Here is a 15,065-nt window from a genome sequence, read left to right on the forward strand (position 1 = left end):
CGCTTTTCCTACTGTTGCGCTCTCTGGAGTTGAAATAGTAATTCTTTTCCCTACGCTATCCAACACTTTCCCTACTGTTGCACTCTCTGGAGTGGGAATAGTAATTTTTACCCTTACGCTATCCAACGCTTTACCTACTATTGCACTCTCTGGAGTTTGAATAGTAATTTTTACCCCTACGCTATCCAACGCTTTCCCTACTGTTGCACTCTTTGGAGTTGGAATAGTAATTTTTACCCCTACGCTATCCAGCGCTTTCCCTACTGTTTCACTTACTGGAGTGGGAATAGTAATTTGTACCCCTACGCTATCCAATGCTTTCCCTACTGTTGCACTCTCTGGAGTTGGAATAGTAATTTTTACCCCTACGCTATCCAACGCTTTCCCTACTGTTGCACTCTTTGTAGTTTGAATAGTCATTTTTACCCCTACGCTATCCAACGCTTTCCCTACTGTTGCACTCTTTAGAGTTGGAATAGTAATTTTTACCCCTACGCTATCCAGCGCTTTACCTACTGTTTCACTTACTGGAGTGGGAATAGTAATTTGTACCCCTACGCTATCCAACGCTTTCCCTACTGTTTCACTTACTGGAGTTGGAATAGTAATTTGTACCCCTACGCTATCCAACGCTTTCCCTACTGTTGCACTCTCTGGAGTTGGAATAGTAATTTTTACCCCTACGCTATCCTGCGCTTTTCCTACTGTTGCACTCTCTGGAGTTGGAATAGTAATTTTTACCTTTACGCTATCCAACGCTTTCCCTACTATTGCACTCTCTGGAGTTGGAATAGTAATTTTAACCCTACGCTATCCAACGCTTTCCCTACTGTTGCACTCTTTGGAGTTGGAATAGTAATTTTTACCCCTACGCTATCCAGCGCTTTTCCTACTGTTGCACTCTCTGGAGTTGGAATAGTAATTTTGACCTTTACGCTATCCAACGCTTTCCTTACTATTGCACTCTTTGGAGTTGGAATAGTAATTTTTACCCCTACGCTATCCAGCGCTTTACCTACTGTTTCACTTACTGGAGTGGGAATAGTAATTTGTACCCCTACGCTATCCAACGCTTTTCCTACTGTTTCACTTACTGGAGTTGGAATAGTAATTTGTACCCCTACGCTATCCAACGCTTTCCCTACTGTTGCACTCTCTGGAGTTGGAATAGTAATTTTTATCCCTACGCTATCCTGCGCTTTTCCTACTGTTGCACTCTCTGGAGTTGGAATAGTAATTTTTACCTTTACGCTATCCAACGCTTTCCCTACTATTGCACTCTCTGGAGTTGGAATAGTAATTTTAACCCTACGCTATCCAACGCTTTCCCTACTGTTGCACTCTTTGGAGTTGGAATAGTAATTTTTACCCCTACGCTATCCAGCGCTTTTCCTACTGTTGCACTCTCTGGAGTTGGAATAGTAATTTTTACCTTTACGCTATCCAACGCTTTCCTTACTATTGCACTCTCTGGAGTTGGAATAGTAATTTTAACCCTACGCTATCCAACGCTTTCCCTACTGTTGCACTCTTTGGAGTTGGAATAGTAATTTTTACCCCTACGGTATCCAACATTTTACTTTCTGTTGTTTTTGTTGGAGTTGGACTAGTAGTTTTATTGTGTCTGATAGTTCATATGTTTTGTATTATTTTGGCTATTGTAATATATCATTAATAATAAAAATGATTCACATTAAAAATATTGATTATTATTTGCTATATGTAATTATTAAATATTTATTAATGTTATTATTTTATGTGTATAGATGTATTGGTAATTTTTAAAAATATTTAATAATTTATACGTTACAGAAATTATTCATAAAATTAATTATTAAGTAAGTATATATATATTATATATTATATGGATATGTTTAATTAAAGTTTTATTAAATTATATATATTAATTATACATTTTAAATATTATACAATATATTTAATTATGTTTATTTAATTTCTAAGTATAATTTGGTTTATTTTACATATATTTTTAAAGTTAAAAAAAAACGATATTTTTAATAACGATATTTTTGACATCGATATTTAATTTTCGATATTTTTGTACTTACCATGTTGTAGATAGGATGTCGATATTCTTGACATCGATATTTTTGTTGCGATATATTTGTAGGTCGATTTTCTGTCTGTCGAAATTATGTCATACAACCAGGAAAAACACCTTCAGGACCGTACTCAGGGTAGATGGCATGATCCAAATTGCACCATGGGATTGCTACCTATGGATAACTGGTAGTTGAAAGTAGGGACAGGGTGCTACTTCCTTCTTGCCTTCGGTGAGAGAGCATTCTAGAACGAGCTTGTCTTTGGTAGCTTTATGTTACTTGACCCATTGATCGTGGAGAGACTTCTTAGGGAGGCTCAGTGTGCTGACACCTTTTAGCCTTCCTTTTGAAAATGCTTATTTAGGGATCTCACCTTAGTGTTAGAGTAGGGATGAATTTAATGCGTTTTACTCATCAATCCTCGATGCAGGGAAACTTAGACTCATGCTTCCTGATTTTCTGTATTTTACTTTTTGAACTAATTGTGTTGCTCATGCTACACCATCTAAATTGGATGCGCAGATTTGGCTTCATGCTGATTCCTCTGTATTTCTATATACTTGTGTTGAGGTGTCTCTATGTTCAGTTATTTTTGGCTTTCTAATAAATTAATTAACTTTAACTAGTTGCCCATGGGTTATTATGTATCTAAAGGAATCATTGGCTAATTGACTGTTTCCCTAACAACTTTTCTCCCCTTTACACTTTCATGCTGCGAAAAAGAACCATCAGAGTGAGACTCTAGAACGGTCTAAAACTTACGGGCCTGGCCCTTTCATTGGCTACTGTAGACAGTGGATATCAAACTTTTCCTTAATGGCAAAGCTTTACTGAGGCTGATGAATCGAGATATGTCTGATCTGCTTCCTTGGGATAACAAATGTACAAAAGCATTCCTATATCTGAAAGAAAAATTGTGTTGTGTCCTGGCTCTGGGAATGCCTGATTATACAAAAGAGTTTACTCTGTTTTGCAGTGAGAGAGATGGGTGCGCACTCTCAGTTTTGACACAGACACATGGAGGGTCCCGAAGACCTGTGGCCTATTTTTCTACTGCACTTGACACTGTAGCGGCAGGACTCCCCAGCTGTTTGAAGGCAATTGCTATGGTGAGTGCTGGTTTGGAAAAGAGCGAGAACACAGTGATGGGACATCCTTTAATTCTCATGGTTCCACACTCTGTGGAGTTACATTTAACCAAAACCAAGACCCAACATTTGGCCCACAACAGGTTAACCAGATATGAGCAGAATTTGCTAGCATCTGAAAATGTTGTAATCAGATGATGTAATGTTTTAAAAGTGTCTACTCTTATGCTTGTGACTGAACCAAATGAAAAATGCGAGGAGTTCAATAATGATTGCCTAAGTGTCACTTAACTATGCACAAAGCAGAGACTTGATATTGATATTAAGGATGAACCACTAAATTAGCCTGACTGTGTCCTATTTGTTGATGGTTCATGCCTAAGAGGTAATGAAGGCACACTAAGAGCAGCATATGCTGTGTGCTCCATAAATTATGTGATTGAAGACTCTTGGTTTCAGTCTGTTTTCTCCGCACAAGTTGCTGAGTTAAGTACCCTAACCCAAGCTTGCAGTTACATTGCCCAAATGAGAGTCACCATCTTCATGGATGGCCAGTATGGTTTTGGTGCAGTTCATGATTTTGGGCAGTTATGTCTGCAACATGGATTTCACCTCCACAGGTATGCCTATTCGAAATGGACAGCATGTGAAGAACTTGCTTGGAGTCCTGCAGATACCTAGTGAAATTGCTGTTGTGAAATGTCCAGGAGATCAAACAGGCAGCTGGTACGTTGCCATGGGCAACAGAAACGCTGACACCGTAGCCTGGTATTGTGCACTGCTAGCATACACATTCAACTGAGGTTTCAAATGCAAATCTGAGGAAGAAAGTGATTTTACAATGATGATGGAAATAACTGAATCTTTGGAGGAATTGAAAAGAGTGCAGGAAAATGTGTCTGAAGCAGAACAGAATGGGTGGATTAGGTCAGGTTGTGTAAAGAACGCTAATTACATTTGGATGTCAGCCAATGGAAGGCCAGTGTAGCATGATAGCTTGTTTCCATGGCCCATTACTATCACGGGTACACACACTTAGGGAGAGATACCATGGTTAGATTCTTTCAGCAAAACGTGTTCAACCCCAGGTTTTGAGTAATTGCCGAGGAAAATTGCAGAAGATGTGTCACATGGCAACAGCAAAAGGTAGGGAGGAAAGCATATGTTCGAAGCACACACATTGGGAGACCAAATGGCCCTTATAACAGATTGCAGATGGACAGTCCTACTGTAGCTAAATTGTTATTTCGTGAAACAATCTTGAGATTCGGGATGCCAGTCTTTCTTGAGTCGTATAGAGGAAAACCCTTCAACAATGAAATGATGAATATACTATGTGCTGCTTTATAGGCTGAGCAAAAATTACATTGCAGTTACAGACAGGAAACATCAGTCATAGTTGAGCTGATGAATAGAACAAGAAAAAACAGATTGGCGAAGGTTTATGCTTCAACGTCACTGAAATGGCCGGATGCATTACCACTGGTATTGATGAGCATTCGAAGTATCCCGACAGGAAGCCAGGATTATCCCCACATGAAATATTGCTGGGGAGGGCTATGAGACTACCAGCTGTGCCTGATAATGCCCTTCATTCTGTCTTTCATCAGGTATCAGCTTCTAATCAAGATCCTCACCAAAAATAGTGCCACAACCTCAAAAATGGTGATTGGGTAGTGATCAAGAAGCACGGTCAGAAGACCTGTCTTGAACCCAGATGGAAAGGTCGCTTCTAAATCATACTGACTATGAATTCTGCTGTTAAATGTGCTGGAGTTCTGACCTGGATGCATGCCTCACACACCAGGAGAGTGAGCATTCCTGAAGAAGCATCTTTGGCCTATGATCTAGAAAAAAGAGCAATAGTGGTTGCAACACCAGTATAGAGACCACCTAGATCTACAGTACCAGCACCTGTTTGAATACAGAGAGAAGCACTGGGAGGAGAAATGGGTAAAGATCAACAAACTGAAAGACAAGTACTGGCCTGAGGTGACACAAAGTGGTATTGAGGTTCTGGACAAAGATGGAGCAGAGACTTAATTGCATTCTGAAAGCATCTGTGAAATTCAACAAAATGAAGAACAAGGCAAAAGAACGAGCTCTGGGACAAAAAGAATCCGCCGCCAAGCAGAGTGGCCAAGGAGTCTTGGGAAAGAGAGGCGGAGGAGAAGTTCATCAATAACATAGATTCCAGAAACAGTGCATGAAGAGGGTAACACAGAAGACGAAGGTGATCTTTATCCAAATCATCAAGTCACAAGAAGATCCAGAAGGACTCAAATGCCTTTCCGAAGATACTCATTGTCTGGGTGGTCCTACTATATGAATGCAGCACTGAATGTCACTTTGGAAGATCTGTGCAACATGAACGCTGAACTGTTGAACCCCCTTGAACTGCAGAGACATTAAAATGTGAAATTTCTAATTGAAAAGAATAATGAACTTAATGCAAAAAGAACTGTGAACTGTGCCTATTAGATGTTTATTGCTTTATTATTTGTTTTACAGAAGACTAAGGGGCTCATTATGATGGCGGGGGGACATCAGTATGCCCGCCATCATTGTAGTGCTGGGACCACCTGCCAGACGTGCAGCGGTCCCACTACTGCAATTAGGATGCGCTCACCAGTATGGCGGGCGCACCCAGGGCATTTAACATTACGGCCGGTGTTGTTGGCTGCAGCACCGTATGTAATGCTAAAATGCCATGCTGAGCATTTCCCTGCACTACGTGGCAGGCACCATGTGGTGCCTGCAACTGGAAATGCAGTGGGTACCCCCTAGTGCACCTCCCCAACACAGAGGGGTCCCGCAACGGGCCCCCGATTCCAGCCTCCGCCAACCTTTCCATGGTGGTTCCACTGCCATGGAAAGGCTGGCTGACGCCAGCATTGTAATCTGGTGGGTGGTGCCTGCTAGGAACTGCCACCATTTTACACATGCTGACTGCTTCTCCAGGCAATCGTGACAATTGCCTGTGGCGGAAGCGTGGAGGGCGGTCTTTGCGACCGCTGCAGTCGCACACCGATACCCCTCGCCATCAGTGGCGTAACAATGGCCCCAGCAGCCCCCGCAGTGCGGGGGGCCCGAACACCAGGGGGCCCCCTCCGCGCAGTACCCTGCTGGCCTGAGAGCTCCTAGGTGCGGAAGGAGGCCCTCCATGCACTTTGCAGCCCCAACCTGTGTTTTCACGGTGGGATGACTGCCGCGAAAATACAGGCGGAAAGGGATTTCCAAATCACTACGGTGGTGCCTGCAAGGCACCGCCGCATTGCTGGCCTGTGTTTTGGTTACGCAAGGCAAGCGGAAAAGGACCGCCTTGCGGAACCGTGGCAGACGGACTTTCCGTCCGCCGGGGACAGATTGGGTTCCCACCGCCATCCTAATTCAGTGGTGGGAATATCCTGTGTGATGGAGGCAGGACCGCCACCGCCGGCCCAGCGGTGGTGGTCCTTCCGCCATTCTAATGACCCCCTAACCTAGGTCCGAGAAGCAAGTTACAGAAGAATAGTGATAACCCTTTAGTAGAGCACAGAGTAGGGCTAGGTATGCTCTACTAGAAAACTGCACTAAGGAGAAGAAGAACTAAAAAAAAACTAAATAAAACTTAACAGCTTTGAAAGGAAGATCTTCTGCGAAACCTCTACAGCAAGCTATTCTCTTACTGACTCAAAACAATGTGTTCGCATTAGACATAAGTGTAATTGTATCAAGGGAATAATTTTCCTAATAACAGTTATAATGTGCACAATAGTTAATTAAGTTAGTTTAGAGACATTTTCCTTTATGGAACACTTTGTATTGATTTATGCTGTCAGTAATCAATCTTTTATTTGGTATTTTTGTAATCTGAACCAATCTGAATATAGATGACAAAACCATACAAATCCTTTAAAATAGATAAAGGATTTGAAAACTCCCTCAACCGCTCATCATTGACTGAACATTAAGCATCTGGCAGTTGATGGTATATGTATGATTCATGTTTTCATTCCAGATCCATTCCAACATGGTGGCAAAGGCCCACTGACCTGTCAAAAGGCATCTGATATCTAAAAGGATGAAAATCTGTAAGTGGGGTGTTTAGGCTCAAATACCTTTGGGCCAAATTCACTTAGATTTCCAGCACAAAGATTAAGCATTAGTAAATGGAAGGTTTAAGTCCATATCTCCACACTTGTATGAACCCTTTGTTGTGCCATCTCTTCTAACCAAGTCAGTCAGAGGGAGACTTTATTAGGCAAAGCTGTAGGTCTAAGCTTTGCAGGGACCCTTTCCCACACAGCATTGCCAAAGTGTTTGTCTTGGTAAGATAGGTCGATGATAGCCAACTCATGGTGCTCATCTTGGGCTGGGCTTGGCTTAATTTACAGTATTTCCTGAAGTATTTACTGTTTGCTTCATAAATAATGACTGGGACAAAGTGTGCAAAGTTAATTGCAACCTGCTGTCTAAACCCATGTCAGTGGTGTCAATAGCTTCTTTTTATTAGTTAGTAATGGAACCAGGGCTTTAGTTAAAGCTGCTGTTTTATAGCTGAATAAAGAAGTCATGTGTTTTAATTATGCATTTGTTGACTTAACATCGAATTCCACAAAAGGGGGTTTGCACTATACGGAATGCCAATGATAAGGCGCATGCCTTTTGTGGGATTGTGACCAAGACATAAATGAATGTAATCATATTTAATAAATGATTGTGTTGAGAGGAGTACTGAAAGCTCAGGGCATGATGTGCTTGATGAGGTTGGTATAGGAGAACCATGGGGAATAGTCATTGAAAAGCAATGTGGGTCCTGAATATTGAGTAGTGAATAGTGTAATACCGTAATATCATGGCTAAAATATTAACAGGTAAGTATGGGCCATATGTAGGAAGGCAAATTGCGATCGCAAATGCTAAAATTCGCAGAATTTTAGGGTTTGCGATCGCAATTTGAGCAGTGTGCTATGTAGCAAACAACAACCCACACGCAAAATAAGGAATCGCAAAATTTGCGATTCCTTATTTTGCAAATGCATTTAAGGAATCCCAAATTGCGATTCCTTAAATGCAATGTAGGAAGCACCCAAGTTGTGCGATTTTGGGTTAAGGAATCGCAAATTACCACCAACTTCAGGTTGGTGGTAATTTGCGATTTCTTTAAAAAATTCACTTTTTTGCATTTTTCAAGGTGCCATGTGGCGCACATACATGCCCTTAGCGCATGTATGTGCGCCACATGTGCACACATGTTTATTTCAGGGGTGCAAAAGGGTGTCCTATTGACACCCTTGCAACCTTGAAATTCCATTCTCAATTTGCGATTCTCTAATTGAGAATCGCAAATTGAGAATGTCTTTCTATTCATTCCTATGGGCCTTCTAGCCCATAGGAATGAATGGCAAGGTATTCCTTATTTGCGAATCTCAATTTGCGATTCGCTAATAAGGAATAGGTGGGATTCGCAAAATATTTTGCTAATCCTACCTACATTGCATTTTGCGATTCTCTAATTGCGATTCCCTAAAAATCGCAATTTGAGATTCGCAAAAAACGTTATACCTACATATGGCCCTATGTATACATTTTCTATAAATAACTCCACATATATGTAGTTTGATGAGATATTCACCTTCAGGGTAGATGTGGAGTTGAGAGTATAAAATCTATACTTCTCATTATGCACTTACCTTTGGATATTTTAGTATTCTATATTTTAGCTACCAAATTAAGGCATCATTCTCTACTCAATATTCCAGACTACATCCCTGAAAAACACAGTGACCACAAATGTTTTATGCCATTGTGAAATATTTATCATTCAGCCCCTTGTCGTGAGTGGGCCAGACTTACTGTGCAGTAATTTCCCCACTGGAAACTCCTTTACTCCACTGTGGTGTGTTCTCAAAGTAACCACTAATGTACAGCATTGGAGTTATCATGTCAGATTATTATGCACTGTCTCACTTTCTGGCCTGTTTTTCCCATGTAAATTTCACCAGAAATCATACAACGAAATGTGGAGGAGTTAAATTTGTGAAATGACTCCATTCCTCTGAATAGCGGATCAGGTATAAAGGCTGTCTGCATCGGATCGCGGGATTACGCCTTCCCCATAGAATTGGCACAAATAATTCTCCATGGACGAGATTATGCGACTGTCACACTCATAAAATGGATCAATAAAGTCAGACACGAAACCCTTACTGTGCATGTGACATATTCCAATGATCCCATTGCTTCAAAACCTCAGAATTAAAAGGCACTTAAAAAACTAAAGGAAGTTTTGAGCAAAGCAAGGAAATTTTTTCATTGTTTTCATGTATCTATTCAAGCCCTTTCAATGTTATTATTCCTGTAAGGCTTTCTCTGTGAGAGTCTGGCATGGCTGTTCCATAAACATCAGTCTGTTGCAGTTAATTTTGTAAGCTTGAATTAAATGGCTGATCATGGCCTGCATCGAACAGAGTACAGGTCAGACTAATTACCCAACTGCAGCAAAGCACAAGGTGCAAAGGTCAAGCAAAGAAAAGATGAAAAAAGAGAAATGGAAAACAACCAATTGATTCCATTGATTAAACAATTTATGCACTGTATGTGGCATCAATTCACCTGCCCCAAGACACTTACCATTAATTAGCTGCACTGGTAGCATTCCCTTACACCCTAACCATTATGTAGCCTGAGATCAAACACTAATAAAAACAACTCCCCTTCTTACATACAGACAGCAGAGAAAGGGTAGAAAGTACAAAACACAGCAGGACAATATTAATATCCTCTCTAGAAAAGCTCTAGTCTAATATGTAATACCTGCTTCCAGTGAGTGAGTAGACATTACCCAGTTTATTTTTAATATGTGGAGTGCTTGAGATTGGCAGCAGCCTCTGCCTTTGTAACAAATGCTGTTGCAATGTGAAAGGCAAGTATGGGACCTGGGCCTCGATGGAAATGGAGAAAGAGCGCATGATACTGTGCAGATTTAAGGTGATGTAGTATGAGCTGCAGGATACACACTTCTGCATATTAAGTCTATCAGGTCTTGTAATGAAAACTAAACAGTGTCTCGTCCTATAGATAGAGGGCCATATTTATGAAAAAGTGATGCAGGGCAGCAAGTCACCTTGCTACGCTGCGTGACAGGGAAAGGACAGGAATGCACCGTATTTAACATAGTACGGCGTATTCCGGCCTTTTCCCAGCGCTGGTGCACAATTTGCTGCCTAGCACCAACACAGGCACTCTTGTATCACAGTGCAAGGGTGCCAGCATTGTGTAAACAGGATTGTTTTTGTGCAGGAAGGGAAACCTTGCTTCTCAAAAACAATCCTGAGAGGCATTTTCCTCTTTTTATGTGTGCTGCAGAATGCAGAGCACATAGAAAGAGTAAAAAACACGAAGAAATAAAGATATTTTTCCTCGTTACACCTCCCCTGGGAAGGTGTAGCATGTTCAGTTCAAAATGCAAAAGGGGAAGACCAATTTGCGGGTGTGAACACAATTTATAATAGCAAGAAGTGCTATCCACTAGTTTCCATAACATAGGTTCCTAAGACGAAGTTCATACTCTTCAAATATAAGATGATCATTTATTTAATCTTCACATCTTCATAGAATTGCATTCAATATCATGTGTCTTCTTTCATTGCAAAACAATAGAGTTCATATGCGTGTGTAGTTTTTAATTCAATACAAAATTCAGCACTACCCAATGCATTTCGGGCCTGGTGGCGACCCTTCGTCAGGGGTCCTTCATTGAAACGCTAAAAAGAAAAGACAGGAAGGATTTCAACTGACAGTCCTATCAGTCTATGCTACAAAATAGTCTGCATATATTAATGAAGCGTACACACAAAATCAAGAGAGCATGCTAAAAATGAGTAAGTGATTCTCAATTCCCGAATTGGGCAAAAAACCGCCGAATGACAGTGTGTTATTTCTACATGAGCGTGATAAAGAGCGTGCCTAGTCACTAAATGATTAAGTGGTTTAAAAAGGAAAATGTTGGTGACGTCATCTTAAATGGTTAGTCATAAAGAAAGCATTCCCAGGTCTACCAGAAGTGGTAAATCTGGGAATGCATCAGAATCCATGGGTGTTGCATGGGAACATCCACGCACCAGCCATGGTACACGGTAACTTGACGCAGCAATTTGCGTTGCGTTACTCTGGATGTATTAAGCCACTCAGAGCATACAAAATAAACATGTTTCTTCAAATCCAAAGGTTTTAATCAGATTTTATGTATTTTAAAAAAATCAATAACTGAGCACAAAGGTCCATATGTAAAAAAAAGAGTTTTGCGATTCTCAAATTGTGATTTTTAGCGAATCGCAATTAGAGAATCGCAAAATGCAATGTTTGTAGGCTTTGCTAAAAATTTTGCGAATCCTACATATTACTTATTTGCGAATCGCAAATTGAGATTCGCAAATAAGCAATACCTTCCCATTCATTCCTATAGGCTAAGAGGCCCTTAGGAATGAATGGGAAGACATTCTCAATTTGCGATTACCAATTAGAGAATCGCAAATTGAGAATGCAATTTCAAGGTTTCAAGGGCGCCAAAATGACACCCTGTTGTACCCCTGAAATATGCATGTGTGCACATTTTGCGCACATACATGCCACAAGGGCATGTATGTGCGACATATGGAACTTTTAAAAAATCTAAAAAAGTGCTTTTTTAAAGAAAATTGCAAATTACCACCAACTTGAAGTTGGTGGTAATTTGCAATTCCTTAAGGCCAAATAGCAAATGTCTGATTCTTCCAGAATTGCATTTAAGGAATCGCAATTTGCAATTCCTTAATTGCATTCGCAAAATAGAGAATCGCAAATTATACATCCCAAAAGGCTTTTTCCCATTCGCAAACGGGCAGATTCTGAGAATCTGCCCATTTGCAAACGGGAAAAAGGCTTGATACATATGGCCCAAAGTGATGAATTTATTGCAATTATAAATTGATATACAAACAAGCATATCTTGAGCATCAAATCAATTGCAAATCAATTATCAACAGTCCTGTGACAGTGAATATAGAATACAAAGGGAACATTTTCATTATATTTAGTTCAGGGCATTGATTTGCCAAAATAGAGGCAGTACCGGAAGTGATATCATGCACCCTTTAAACCCACCATCATAGGGTTGACCCTTTGTACCACCTTGACCTACTCAACATTCTCCTATTTGCTTCTGGAATGCGGGTTGAGGCCCGTGAGTGAAATCTACATGAGTTAAACAAGTGTCTAAGAGACACTTTTACCGTCTGCTACTGGCATCGGCTTTGTGACTCCTGAGAAAAGGGATTGTAAGGGCAGTGTTAGAGATATCAGAGAGAAAGTCAATCCCTTATTAATGTCAATGATTTTATTGCTGTCACGTCTCTGCTGTTAAGGGCTCGATGGAAACAATGAGTTGTTTGCGTCATCAAGTTATCATTGCTGTCTGGCCCACTACTCCGGTCCATTGGCTAGTGGTCTGTTCCATAGCAGGTAATGTGACCAAGAACTACTTCTGCCTCCACTTGGTTGCACTTCCCACACATTACTTCTATACTTTTGCTGCTATAGGGGGACTGGAAGACATACGCAATCAATGGTGTGTGCCTTGTCATCACTACTGACGCCACTGTCAGCTCACAGTCTGTGATGTGATGCGACATGTCATGGGACCAGAAAGTCATTGACCTTCAATATAAATTTGCCTCTGTTTGGCTTAACTTTTCTGCACTGTAGCACTCCAGTTTGCACCTGTTAGGACCTGCGAGGTTCAGGAGGCATGGGGCTTAAGAGGTTTTTATCTGAAACTCTCAAATAGGCAGATGCTGTTGCTATTCACAGATTACTGTACTCGAGTCAAAGAGGTTGTTCTCTTGCACTAAGTGCCAAAAGACTCTATTTAAGTTTTGAATTTGGTCTCATTCTCAACTCTTTCTTTTATTCGCAAAGAAGTGGGTCTTTCTTTTCATTGTGTGCTTTTGAACTGCCACTCTGCCCTTAATTTTAAATAAAAATATATTATTTGACTTTTTTTTCTTTTATGCCAAAGCTAATATTTGTTACTGAGGTGTTGGTCTCCCCTTCAACATCTTGTTTCCCTATAGGCTTCTAATTCACCATGTACGCATGTAGAGAATAATAGTGAGACATAGCTGTTATTTATCCTAACTCTTAACAATGTTGTTTTGCTTCAACATTTTCATCTTTTGAGTTTTTGTTAGTCTCTGTTTTTATCTTCTACAGTACTTCACTTTTAGACGTTAGGAATGGCAATTCTTTTTTCTAAAATTGTGCTTTTTTAGGTCTCGCCTATGCAGTGCGCATGCACTGTATAGGAGACCTTTAGCTGTTGTACAGCTCTTTTTCAAAGCACATACTCATGCTTGTGGCGGCGTACGCCTTGCGATGCACCACAAGCACGGGTATGTGCTTTGAAAAAGAGCAGGCTGCGCATGCACGCATACACGCACGCACCACTCCCGGGCCAGTAAACACACGATTGCTGCTGCGGGGCCGCGCTTGTGTTTTAGCGCTTGTGCTAATTGCATGGTTCATGCTAGTGTCAGGTCTCGATGTCGACCCCCTCCCCACCCCCACCCGCTCTCTGTGTCGTACCCCCACCGCCACCCACCCGTCGCTCTTGGTTTTCTAACATACTACTCGCGGGCTCCATTTCCATTAACGCGCGCGCACCACCCTGCATTCTTTATCGCTTAGTCTTTTATCGCCATCTCTTTCCCTCCGGCCCACCTCTCATCTGTCGGTCCCTTCTCGTTCTCTCTTCTCCTGCTCCATCTTTCTCCTGTCTCTCGCTCTCTCTCTCTGGGTCTCTTGGTCTTTCTCGTTCACTTGCTCTCTTTCACCCTGTGCTCCTCCTGAGCTGTATCGAGACATCATCTTCCGCCACCGAACTGTCATTGAAACAGTCTGCCAAACCCCGAACGAGATGCAGGATTCATTGATAAAATCTTATGACACAGTTACGCTGCTGCATCTAGCTAGCAACACTTTGTTGCACAACCAACTCAACCCTTCACTTTTAGAATATCAGTCAAGAGCAGGCTGCAGCACACACACAGCAATTATTCAAGCTGTGGAAGGAACCGGCCTTAATACAGGCTACCGTGACCACTGACTCCGGACGGCAGCGTGTGATGTGTCTTTTGTTCGGCGATCATTCACCCCCAAGGTTTCCTTTCCACCAATGCTGTAGAAAGCTACCAAACTCAAGACAACCAACGCACCAAAAATAATAGGCAGAACATGATTCTAAATGTCATTTCAGAAGGGGCAAAAGAGATGACTGCCACAAAAAAAAAACAAGCATTGGGATAGCCAATAGGTCTCGCTTTTGAGACCTTCTAAGTATTTAGTTATGCAGCACAATATTCTTGGTGCAACAACAACTGTTGCATGGCTAAACACTTAAAAGGTCCCAAAGGCGAGACCTATTGGCTATGCCAATGCTTGTTGTCTAAGATGTCGTTTTCTAACTCCACTAATATATTTTTCATGTGGTTTTATATAGTCCTTCCTCCAGTATTTCGCACATTGTTTTTTTTTTAACTTAGCTGCTCATGATTCTTTTAAATCCGTATCTGCACCGCTACATTGCAAGGGTACAACTTTGCACTTTATTGTTGACAGGAACACGTTAGATGAGACATTATTTTATTTGCATTATTACAGATGTTTGATAGGTGCCTTAGCCAGCCCAATCTTTAAAATTGCCTACAAGGGCTTATAATAACTTGTCTGTGATCGTTCTTGTTGAATCGATTATCTCTCTATCACATGACTCAAATATTAGTCAAGCTGTTGACTGTTTGGGAGATTCTTATCAGCAAACGAGTTCTTCCCTAGTTGACACACTTAATCCATTACAGTTAAAGTTTCCAAAATCACTATAAAGAACTCAGCGGTA

This window comes from Triturus cristatus, chromosome 10 (assembly GCF_964204655.1).
Source record: "Triturus cristatus chromosome 10, aTriCri1.1, whole genome shotgun sequence".
In the NCBI taxonomy this organism is placed as follows: domain Eukaryota; kingdom Metazoa; phylum Chordata; class Amphibia; order Caudata; family Salamandridae; genus Triturus; species Triturus cristatus.